Source organism: Piliocolobus tephrosceles, chromosome 14 (genome assembly GCF_002776525.5).
Source record: "Piliocolobus tephrosceles isolate RC106 chromosome 14, ASM277652v3, whole genome shotgun sequence".
Taxonomy (NCBI): domain Eukaryota; kingdom Metazoa; phylum Chordata; class Mammalia; order Primates; family Cercopithecidae; genus Piliocolobus; species Piliocolobus tephrosceles.
Window position 1 is genome coordinate 13,300,246 of NC_045447.1, and position 10,240 is coordinate 13,310,485.

The window sequence follows — 10,240 nt, forward strand, 5'->3', positions numbered from 1 at the left end:
CCCAGTAGCTGGGACTACAGGCGCCTGCCACCACGTCCAGCTAATTTTTTGTATTTTTAGTATAGATGGGGTTTCACAGTGTTGGCCAGGATGGTCTCGATCTACTGACCTCGTGATCCGCCCGCCTCGGCCTCCCAAAGTGTTGGGATTACAGGCGTGAGCCACCGCGCCCGGACAATTTTTTGTATTTTTAGTAGAGACAGGATTTCATCATGTTGGCCAGGCTGGTGTCAAACTCTTGACCTCAGGTGATTCACCCGCCTCAGTCTCCCAAAGTGCAGGGATCACAGGTGTGAGCCACTGCGCCTGGCCGAATAAAGTTTATTTTAAAGTCTAGCAGCTAGGCATAGTGGCTCACACCTGTAATCCCAAAGCTTTAGGAGGCCAAGGTGGGAGGATTGCTTGAGCCCAGGAGTTCGAGATCAGCCTGGGGAACACAGGGAGATCCTGTCTCCCCAGTAATAAAAAAAAAAAAAAATGTTTTTTAATTGGCTGGGTGTGGTAGCTCACCCCTCTAAGCCCAGCACTTTGGGAGGCCAAGGTGGGCAGTTCACCTGAGGTCAGGAGTTCAAGACCAGCCTGATCAACATGGTGAAACCCCATCTCTACTAAAAATACAAAATTAGCTGGGCATGGTGGCACATGCCTGTAATCCCAGCAACTCGGGAGGCTGAGGCAGGAGAATCGCTTGAACACAGCAGGTGGAAACTGTGATGAGTTGAGATTGTGCCATTGTACTCCAGCCTGGGCAACTAGAGCGAAACTCTACCTCAAAAAATAAAAATTACAACAATTAATTAACCGGGTGTGGTGGCGCATCCCAACCTATAAAGGCTGGATGGGAGGATCGCTTGAGCCCAGGATGTCAAGGCTGCAATGATCCCTGATAGTGCAACTGAACTCCAGCCTAGACAACAGAGCAAGACCTTGTCTCAAAATTCAAATTCCTAGGCTCAAGTAATCTGCCCATCTCGGATTCCCAAAGTAAAATGTGCATCTTCGATGTATAAAGTAAACATGGCAAAATGTTAACAGCAAATCTAGGTGAAGGATATATGAATGTTTGCTGAACAACTCTTCTGTAGGCTTACAATTTTTTCAAAGAGTTGCAAAAATAATATTTAAAAGTTATGGATTACAAAAAAACAAAACCTGCCAGGTTCAGTGGCTCATGCCTGTAACCCCAGCCCTTTGGGAGGCCAAGGCAGGCAGATCACTTTAGGTCAGGAGTTCAAGACCAGGCTTGCCAACATGGTGAAACCCCATCTCTACTAAAAATACAAAAAACTAGTCAGGTGTGGTGACACATGCCCGTAGTACCAGCTACTCAGGAGGCTGAGGCAGGAGAATCTCTTGAACCCAGGAGGGGGAAGTTGCAGTGACTTGAGATGGCGCCACTGCACTCCAGCCTGGACAACAGAGCAAGACTCTATCTCAAAAAACAAACAAAAAGAAAAAAACAAAACAGCAGAAAATAGGGAAAGTTACAAATAAGAATGTAGCACGTATATTCTGCCTTCCAGAATTAACTGTTAATTGTCACAGTTGTGTCTAGTCTCAAAAAAAAAAAATATAACTATCGGGCTGGGTGCGGTGGCTCACGCCTGTAATCCCAGCACTTTGAGAGGCCGAGGCGGGCAGTTCATGAGGTCAGGAGATCAAGACCATCCTGGCCAACATGGTGAAACCTTGTCTCTACTAAAAAATACAAGAAATTAGCTGGGTGTGGTGGCGGGCGCCTGTAGTCCCAGCTACTCAGGAGGCTGAGGCAGGAGAATGTCGTGAACCCAGGAGGTGGAGCTTGCAGTGAGCCGACCTCACGCCACGGCACTCCAGCCTGGGCGACAGAGTGACACCCCGTCTAAAAAATAAAAATAAAAAAAAAATAGATATCATCCCCTTTGCCACTACCTCCCATTCGTATTCCCTTATAGACATGAAATTATAGAGTATGCCTATTTTCAACTTTACTTGACAGTATTTGCTGCAAATACTGTCTCCAAAAGCAGCTGTATCAGTTTACACTCAACCAACAGTTTTTTTTCCTCCTCCCAACAGTAACCGGAGCAGTTTCTTTTTTTTTTACTTTTTTATAAATTTTTTCTTTTTTAATAAAGACGGGGGTCTCATTTTGTTGCCCAGGCTGTTCTTGAACTCCCCAGTTCAAGGTCCCAAGTGGCCCTCAACCTCCAAAAGTGCTAAAATTACAGGCAGGAGCTACCACGCCTGGCCAGTAGTTTCCAAAATTACCATTTTTGCCACATCTTCACCAATATTTGATATCGTCAGATATGAAATTTTTTTTTTTTTTTTTTTGAGGTGGAGTCTCACTCTGTCGCCCAGGCTGCAGTACAGTGGTGCGATCTCAGCTCACCGCAACCTCAGCCTCCCAGGTTCAAGGGATTCTCCTGCCTTAGCCTCCCAAGTAGCTGGGATTACAGACATGTGCCACCACGCCCAGCTAATTTTTATATTTTTAGTAGAGACGGGGTTTCACCATGTTGGCCAGGTTGGTCTCAAACTCTTGACCTCAGGTGATCCGCCCACCTCAGCCTCCCAAAGTGCTGGGATTACAGGTGTGAGACACTGCACCCAGCCCAGACATGAAATTTTTTTTATAAATCTGATGTGAAAAACATATTTTCACTTATTTTGGCTTTCACTTCCTTGATTACTAATCAGTTATACTAATTATAATTCAATGCTAATTCTAGCACCAATATCGCTTTCTAGAGCTCCTTTACTTTCATTTTGACAGAAGCAAATTTGTGGCCCTCAACATACTGAATAAGAGAGCAATTAAGAAACAATGCAGCTGGGCACGGTGGCTCACGCCTGCAATCCCAGCACTTTGGGGGGCCAAGGCGGGCAGATCACGAGGTCAGGAGTTCAAGACCAGCCTGGCCAAAATGATGAAATCCTGTCTCTACTAAAAAATACAAAAATTAGCTGGCCGTCATGGCACCTGCCTGTGGTCCCAGCCCAGGAGGGAGACTGAGGCAGGAGAATCGCTGGAACCCAGGAGACAGAGGTTTCAGTGAGCCGAGATCATGCCACTGCACTCCAGCCTGGGAGACAAAGTGAGACTCCCTCTCAAAAAAAAAAAAAAGAAAACAAAAAGAAACAATGCCAGGCGTGGTGGTGCCTACCTATAGTCCTAGCTGCTTGGTAAGGCTAAGGCGGGAGGATCACTTGAGTCCAGGAGTTCAAGTCCAGTCTAGGCAATGCGGCAAGACCTTGTTTCAAAAAAAAAAAAAAAGAAGGAAGAAAGAAGGAAGAAGAATGAGGAGAAATAAAACAATCTAGGATCACACAGTAAAAGGTAAAAGAACCTAAGCAAAACAAGAACTTCACCTACAGATTCTCCCTTTTATTACATCACACAAAGTGAAGAATAACCAAACCTACATGGCAGCATGCAAGAATGATTAGTCCCCAAATGAAACCAAATGCTCACAAAAGCACAACATAGTGCTGGGAAATAATTTTCTGTATTTAAAAAAAAATGTTAGATGGCCAGGCGTGGTGGCTCACTCCTGTAATCCCAGCACTTTAGGGGGCTGAGGCGGGCGGATCACTTGAGGTCAGGAGGTTTGAAGCCAGCCTGACCAACATGGTGAAACCCGGTTCCTACTAAAAATACAAAAATTAGCCAGGTATGGTGGCAGGCACCTGTAGTCCCAGCTACTGGGGAGGCTGAGACAGGAGAATCACTTGAACCTGGGAGGCAGAAGTTGCAGTAAGCTGAGATCGTGCCACTGCACTCCAGCCTGGGTGAGCAAGACTCCATCTCAAAAAAAAAAAAAAAAGTAAGATGAAAAACATAAGATGAAATTCAACCCAGTATGTATAATACTATTTGCAAGATTTTAAACGGACGTGCTTTATTCTTAGAAATAAAATACTTAGCTTCTATAAACTCATCCATTCATGTATTTAATCAGCAAGTATTTACTTAGCACCTATTGTGTGCCATCCACTATTCTGGAACAGCAGTGAAGACAAAGTCTCTACTGTCATGAAGCTAACATTCAAGGAAGAAAAGAAAAAGATTAAAATACTCTATAAATATACGTACAAGCGACATAATACGAGATAGAAGCACGCTATAAAGAAAATAAAGGGGAAGAGGACAAAGAATGACAAAGAGAGTGATGTAAGGACGCAGAAAGTGACAGGGAAGATCTCTCCAAGGCAGTGACTTGCAATATGGTGTGTTCAACTCAACATAAACAGTTCCAGTACCAATAATCTGCCTCATAAAACGTTTTCTCCACCTTTTCATACTCCCCCTTCATTTTTTCCAGAAAAAGCGTACTGTAGTGGTTTTCTATTATTGCTATTATTTTAGAGGGGAAAAAAAATCTCCTACAAGATGTTGACAGGTTGTTTACAAACAGGTAAAAATTTCAAGCCACACACAGTCTGAAGAAAATGTTAAGGCAGATTTGTCAGTGAGAAGGCTAATGCCAAAATGAAGCACATAAGAATTTGAAAACGAATTTCAAGAAAATCACTTACCAACTTTTCAACTCTATAGTATGTTTACTTTCTTTTTTTTTTTTTTTTTTTTGAGACGGAGTCTCGCTCAGTAGCCTGGACTGGAGTGCAGTGGCCAGATCTCAGCTCACTGCAAGCTCCGCCTCCCGGGTTTACGCCATTCTCCTGCCTCAGCCTCCCGAGTAGCTGGGACCACAGGCGCCCGCCACCTCGCCCGGCTATTTTTGTATTTTTAGTAGAGACGGGGTTTCACCGTGTTAGCCAGGATGGTCTCGATCTCCTGACCTAGTGATCCGCCCGTCTCGGCCTCCCAAAGTGCTGGGATTACAGGCTTGAGCCACCGCGCCCGGCAGTATGTTTACTTTCTATCACATATGAAAAGAAAGTTAATAGCAAGAGTAAAATGTCTTTTGGGTTTTTTGTTTTTGTTTTTTGTGTTTGTTTTTCTTTTTGAGGTAGAGTCTCACTCTGTCTCCCAGTAGCACGATGTCAGCTCACTGCAACCTCTGCCACCCAGGTTCAAGTGATTCTCCCGCCTCAGCCTCCCAAGTAGCTAGGATTACAGGCACCCACCAAGGCACCTGGCTAATTTTTGTAGTTTTAGTAGAGATGGGGTTTCACCATCTTGGCCAGGTTGGTTTTGAACTCCTGACCTCGTGATCCACCCACCTTGGCCTCCCAAAGTGCTGGGATGATTACAGGCATGAGCCACCACGCCTGCACTTTTTTTTTTTTTTTTTTTGATACGGAGTTTTGCTCTTGTAGCCCAGGCTAGCGTGCAATGGCACAATCTCAGCTCACTGCAACATCCGCCACCTGGGTTCAAGCAATTCTCCTGCCTCAGCCTCCTAAGTAGCTGGGATTACAGGTGCCCGCCACTACATCCAGCTAATTTTCGTATTTTTAGTAGAGACAGGGTTTCACCATGTTGGCCAGACTGGTCTCGAACTCCTGACCTCAGGCGATCCACCCACCTCGGCTTCCCAAAGTGCTGGGATTACAGGCATGAGCACCATGCCTGGCCCGAAAAATATATTTCAAGAGAGATTCTCCTGTTTTTCATTTAAAGATAGAAAAATTAGGGCCGGGCACAGTGGCTCACACCCGTAATCCCAGCACTTTGGGAGGCCGAGGTGAGCAGATCACAAAGTCAGGAGTTTGGGACTAGCCTGGTCAATATGGCGAAACCCCGTCTCTACTAAAAATACAAAAATTAGCCAGGCGTGATGGCGCGCTCCTGTAATACCAGCTACTCAGGAGGCTGAAGCAGGAGAATTGCTTGAATCCAGGAGGCGGAGGTTGCAGTGAGCCGAGATCACATCGTTGCACTCCAGCCTGGCCAACAAGAGTGAAACTCCATCCAAAAAAAAAAAAAATTCCACCTCCATGATTTAAAGAAAACCAGCAAACAGTAAAATTTCTTTTCACAGGGTTACATCAGAACATCAGAGCTTACAGAGCTGCAATCACTTGGAACTGCAGAGGTGCCTTAATACAAAAATTTAAAGGCCAACATACTCACTTCCCTTTCTTCTTCCAATTATTTTGTTCACTCCCCATTACCCTGAATGAAATATCTATGGTCTGTTCTTTCAAAATGACTACTCTGGGCAGGACGTGGCAGCTCACATCAGTAATCCCAGCACAATGGGAGTCCGAGGCAGGCAGATCACCTGAGGTCAGGACTTTGAGACCAGCCTGACCAACATGGTGAAACCTTGCCTCTACTAAAAATATAAAAATTATCTGGGTGTGGTGGCGTGTGCCTGTAGTCCCAGCTACTCAGGAAGCTGAGGCACGAGAATCGCCTGAACCCAGGAGGCTGAGGTTGCAGTGAGCGGAGATCACGCCACTGCACTCCAGCCTGGGCAATAGAGCCAGACTCCATCTCAAAACCAAAAAAAAAAAAAGGCTACTCTGATCCCATCCAAATCTTTTACCTCTCTGATTATGAAATTCTCTTTCATCTACACCGTCATCCTGTCTGACTTCAGTGACTCAGATGTTCTTCTAAGTAGACTTATAGATCCAAAAAAACTTATTTCTATTTCAGGAGGTTTTTTTTGTTGTTGTTGTTTTTGAGACGGAGTCTCACTCTGTCGACAGGCTGGAGTGCAGTGGCGTGATCTCGGCTCACTGCAACCTCCACCTACCGGGCTCAAGCGATTCTCTTGCCTCAGCCTCCCGAGTAGCTGGGACTACAGGCACGGGCCACCACACCCAACTAACTTTTGTATTTTTAGTAGAGATGGGGTTTCACCATGTTGGCCAGGATGGTCTCGATCTCTTGACCTCAGTGATCTGCCCACCTCAGCCCCCCAAAGTATTTCAGGAGTTCTTAATCTTTTTGTGCATGGACCTCATTGGCAGTCTGGTGAAGCCTATGGTCCCGTTCTCAGATTTCTTTTAAATGCATAATTAAATACATGTGATTGCAAGGCAAGCCAATTATACAGAAATATTAGCAAAACAACTTAACAAACTAATATGGTAATAATACATGTACAGCCTTATTATCACATTAAATAACAAGGTCTTAACGGCGGGTCTAGTAATACCAGAAATTCAAAGAAGTGATAACCATAAATGATATTCTGAGCTGTCTGCAACTGTAAATATGATAGAAAAATATCCGTAATTTTTATTGATGACAAAGTCATAAGCGTTGCTAATTCTACTCTGGCTTGTTGTCCACATTCACAACTGAAGGAAATAATAAGTTTCAGATAGCAGTCAATAAAAATAATGATGTCATTTTATCATCCTAGTGAAAGGACCCTTCTAATTCTATCCGTCAATGAACTCCAATTTAAAACCCCTCTCTAGTTCAAAGTCCTGTTCAGAACTTATTTTCGTCATAAATTTAAAAATAAAAACACTGATTCCTCCTTTGACCTAGTTCTCATCTGAACGTATCACTGTCTCCCTGTTTTTATGCACATTTATACACAGAACCCTGTGTGTACTTCTGTGGTTTGCCTAGCCAGCACCCATTACAATTTTGCCAGTCAATAAAAGGTGAAGTTGAAAGGGATGGAAACAACCAACAGCTCCCTCACTTTCAGACCTCCGACAGCAAGAGGAAAGATGCCAAGTATGGTGTCTGTGGTAGGTGGGCTGCCCCTAGACCCGTGTGTCCAGCTTGTCAAGCTTCCCCGCAGCACGACATCTTTATCAGCGACACTCAAAAGACATTCCATTTCGTTCTCGCCTCCTGTACTCAGTTCCCTACCTGCCGGGCCTCTAGTCTCTGGCCCCCACCCGAGACCGCCCAGCGGTCCCCCAGTCCCTTCCCATCCCATCCCCCACGCGTCTCTCCCTCTCCTTAGCCCCAGGCCGCCCTGGCTCCTGCGCGCCGCCACATTTCTCCCCTGGGCCTAACCCAGTGTCCCCCAACCCCCACCTCGCCCGACACTGACGGGAAGGTCCTGGGACCCTGGGGTCAGTTGGACCGGACCGCCCGGCCGTCAGAGGCAGGCTGCGGCCCTAGGCCGGAGCAAGCTGGCCGCGAGGCAGGGAGCGGCGCACCGCGCGCTGGCTAAATTGGGACGCGCGCTCACCACGGGGCTCATGCGGAGGAGGACACGGAGGACTCTGCCGGACCGCCACTCGGCCTCGGAGCCGTCGCCTTCGCCGGTGACTACCCCCGCCGCCGCTGCCGCCACCTTCGCCACTCGCCTGTTGGCTTCCCTGCGTCCTGCAGCGGCGATGCCGCCACGCCAGCGCGCGTGCGCGGCGCCGCGGGCGCCCCTGGGAGCGGTAGTTCCGCCCGGGAGGCCGGTGGCTCCCACTTCCGCCTTAGGCAGCCCTAGGTCAGCTGCCGGCTGAGGCGGTCGTGGGTGTCCGGGTACGGAATCGTCTTCCGGAAGGTTGTTTACCAGGCCTGAGCCCTGGTTTCCGCCTGCAGTAATGCTGGAAGTGAAGAGTCCGACTGAGCAAGTATGTGTAAAGCAAAACTGTAGAGCGTTTTATGCTTTCTGTGACAACACTCAGTTGCCCAGGACACATTATTCGAAAGAATGACTCTCTTTCTCTCGTCTCTCTCTCTCTCACACACGCACACACCACTCACAAACCTCCCTTCCTTTTTTTTTTTTTAGAGATGGAGTCTCGCTCTGTCGCCCAGGCTGGAGTGCAGTGGTGGGATCTCGGCTCACAGCAAGCTCCGCCTCCCGGGTTCACGCCATTCTCCCGCCTCAGCCTCCCACGTAGCTGAGACTACAAGCACCCGCCACCACGCCCAGCTAATTTTTTGATTTTTAGTAGAGACTGGGTTTCACCGTGTTAGCGAGGATGGTCTCGATATTCTGACCTCGTGATCCGCCCACCTCAGCCTCCCAAAGTGCTGGGATTACAGGCGTGAGCCACCGCTCCCGGCCCCTCCCTTCTCTTTTGTTCAAAGTGCCATTAATTGGTTTGGATGGTATCTGGATTTTAAGTATTAAACCTGCGTTCCCACTTCTCAGTTTCTAAAACCTTATCGTAAACTTGACCTTGCAGTTATTTCAGGAAAGTCGATAGATGAGCTAATAATTTTTTTAACAGCATAACTCAGAAGTCAAATTAGCTGGGTTGAACAGTCTAGAAACCTTAGAATTGGAAGATACCTCCTTAAAGGTCACTAGTGCAACTGCCGCCCAGGCAGCAATTCCCTCTTGTACATTCAGCCAGATGGTCATCTTCTTGTTCAACAGTTCAAATTTCAGGGAGTTCACTCCCTCAAGTAATGCAGCCTGCTCCACTGTTGGACAGCTCTCAATGTTAGAAAGTTCTGCCTCCTGCTGAGCTGAAATCTGTTTCCCTTTATTTCCTTCCATTGCTGGTAGTTATGCTGCCTGGAGCAATACAGAATGTCTTCCACTTGACAGCTCTTCAAAAAATTGAAAACAATGATTATATCCACCAACACTGGGAGTCTTCAGGCAAAAAAAGGAAAAAAGTAATAATCATTTCCCCAGCTATTTCAAATCAAACTGCTTTCCGTCTACTCACCTCTCTTGATGTGTCCCCTTTAGGGGCATGGTGGCACATGCCTGTAATCCCAGCACTTTGCGAGGCCAAGGCAGGAGGACTGCTTGAGCCCAGAAGTTCAAGAGCAGCCTGGGCAACATAGTGAAACCCCATCTCTACAAAAACAATACAAAAATTAGACAGCCATGGTGGCGTGCACCTGTAGTCCCAGCTACTAGGGAGGCTGAAGTGGGAAGATCACCAAGCCCAAAGAGGTCAAGCCTGCAGTGAGCTGTGATCATGCCACTGAACTCCAACCTGGACAACAGAGTGAAACCTGTCTCAAAACAAAACAACAACAACAACATTAACATAATTGCTTCATATTTATTGCCTTGTTTTATGACTACATAGGTAGTAATAGAACCACCCATGGTAGACTGCTCAGGTGTTAACTGCTATTGTGTTGCCATTGAACTCATTAAGGAATTCAGTCAGCTCTGTTACAAGACATTACTCAATGTACCACTGGCATGAAATAGGCAAGAGGATACAATTTACGATCTAGGGTGGGATGAAACTTCTGCAGATTAAGGATCGTCATCATAAGCCAAGGTACAGGCTCAAGCCTGTAATCCCAGCACTTTGGGAGGCCGAGACGGGCGGATCACGAGGTCAGGAGTTCGAGACCATCCTGGCTAACACGGTGAAACCCCGTCTCTACTAAAAAATACAAAAAGCTAGCCGGGCAAGGTGGCTGGTGCCTGTAGTCCCAGCTACTCAGGAGGCT

At 46.7% G+C, this 10,240-nt stretch overlaps 1 protein-coding gene across 8 annotated transcripts in view; it reads right to left on the bottom strand.

The window, feature by feature from the left end:
• The window catches only part of GAPVD1 (GTPase activating protein and VPS9 domains 1), a 111,194-nt gene extending 102,876 nt beyond the window's left edge, over positions 1 to 8,318 (bottom strand). For 3 of the 8 annotated variants that reach the window (XM_023217140.2, XM_023217141.3, XM_023217144.2), the window contains exon 1: positions 8,061 to 8,307. The gene's annotated coding sequence lies outside the window, so the exon portion shown is untranslated. Of the gene's footprint in view, positions 1 to 8,060 lie in introns of all 8 variants that reach the window. The other 5 variants (XM_023217142.2, XM_023217143.3, XM_023217145.3 and 2 more) reach the window with 4 other exon arrangements.
• Positions 8,319 to 10,240: the final 1,922 nt, after the last annotated feature.